Below are 2,094 nucleotides of genomic sequence, written 5' to 3'. Positions count from 1 at the left end.
GAATGGAGGATAAATGGACGCTTTACATATTGCTTAATGTTTACTGTGTTGTGATAACAAAAAAACATATGGTAGTAAACACAAGCTAAACTAAAAAAAATTAATTGCGGTTCCTTAACCCTTTATCCCCAATAATGTTACGCAGGATAACCGGAATTATATATTGTTTTAGCTGTAAAAGTGTCATGAAATCAGCTGTGAGTGTGTGTGCTTTTGTCCCTTTTTTTCAGTATTACTACTACTTTACACATCTGGTAGGTTTTTTCCTCTACGGTATACTATATGAATGTAATCAAGGATTAATAACAGAAAAAAAAAAGAAATTGAAATTTTGCCATTTTTACTGAAGGCAATCAAAATGTACATGAATAAAATATTTAAATTAGTCAATTCAAATTAATAACTCTAAAACACTGAATAAAATCAAGTATTTGACCCTATGGTTTATTTCCGGACATCTCTTTTCTTCTAAAAGTCCAGGCTTGACGAGACAGGTTTGGAAAAACCTGTCGCTGGCGACTTTTTGGGGGCTAAAGGGTTAAAATAAATAGGAATTGGCCAAAATTTGTATAAACTATCGTAGCAGAACAAAAGTGAAAAAAAAATCTTTATCTGTTATCAGAATCAAATATTTGATTAGAATAAAAAATTTAACTTTCTGGAAGATTTCTCGTTACATCTGTCATAAAAGTAACAACATCTCAGAAAAGAAACATGATAGCAACAGAAAAATATGATAGCAGTGTGATGTGATGGTCCCTGGCCAGATTTTTACACATATTATAAGCCCTGTGACACAAAAACCACTGAACTCTGACACGCACAGACTGTTTTCCTTCGTGGTAATGAAGAAAAAATGCTGGTCTGGTATGTAAAAGGGAATTTATTCTTCCAGGACCTGAAGCTCCGTAATGCAGCCCTGCAACAGCCAAACCTATCTGTTCTCTGATTGTCTTGATGCATGATCAATCATCCAGGTAAGTAAATCTCCAAAAGTTGATTCTGTTCATCTGGACGTAGCGCTTTCAGCATTTTCTCCCACTGAAAACGCTACGTCCAGATGAACAGAATCAACTTCTGGAGATGTTCTCTGATTGGATTGTTTAATTGGTGATTGACATGAAATTGACCAATCAGCTGAAAGGAAGAAAAATAGGGTCAAAATTTGGATGTGTAAGTATAAATCCACACACAGCCAGGAAAGCCGAGTGCAGAGTTGTTTGTAGCACCAATTCAGCCAGAGTGGAGCCAGATGGATTTTCCATCCATCCACACTGTAAAGTCTATAGACCAGCAAGTGATAAATTAACAGTGTTGTTGGTATTTTCTAAAACAGTTGTATGCAATAGGAATTGCTGTTTATAGTCCTCCTGTATATCTGCATGTTGCCTCCCAATTAAAACCTGTGATAATGGAGATTCAAATTCATGTCATACCTATACCAACAGTTATCAAGTATCCGGATCGACCTTTACTGATGTGCTTAAAGGAAAATTGTTATTTCCATGTATTTTCCTGTTCTGCCTTCAATTTTGAGGACTTCCCCCCACATTTCTAGTTGTGACAGTGCACTACAACAAAAAAATCTGCTGTGATTTACATTTGTTGAATGAGCAATTTTGTAAAGTAGTATATTTTTGTATGCACAGTTTACAAATCTGTCCTGTACAGCATGGACTGATTGCATGCTAAAAAGTTGTTGCTTAAAAATAAAACAATAAATTTTTAATTAATTAATTAATTAATTAACATCAGCACAAAGCCTTGTTATTAATTAGATGTACAATTTCTATAGAAGATGAAAAAACTCAGTTCATTTTTGATCATATCAATACCAGCATATTACACAACTAGTGATGGGATTTCTGGCTCTTTTTAGAGAACCGGCTCTTTCGGCTCCGAACCGGCACTTCAGGTTGTTTTGTTGCTTTAATTAATTTACTATTAACAACAATATAAAATTATGCACAAAAGGAATTACTAATGTAAAAAAAGAAATGTGGTTGTATTTTTATATTTTTATATATAAATATATATATGGTGGCCCCTAGAGACAAAGCATGTACAAATCCTAAAACACATTTCTAGCGTTAA

The sequence above is a fragment of the Pelmatolapia mariae genome, linkage group LG10_11 (genome assembly GCF_036321145.2).
Source record: "Pelmatolapia mariae isolate MD_Pm_ZW linkage group LG10_11, Pm_UMD_F_2, whole genome shotgun sequence".
NCBI lineage: Eukaryota > Metazoa > Chordata > Actinopteri > Cichliformes > Cichlidae > Pelmatolapia > Pelmatolapia mariae.
The sequence above is the reverse complement of the archived record's forward strand: the minus strand, read 5'-3'. Positions refer to the sequence as shown.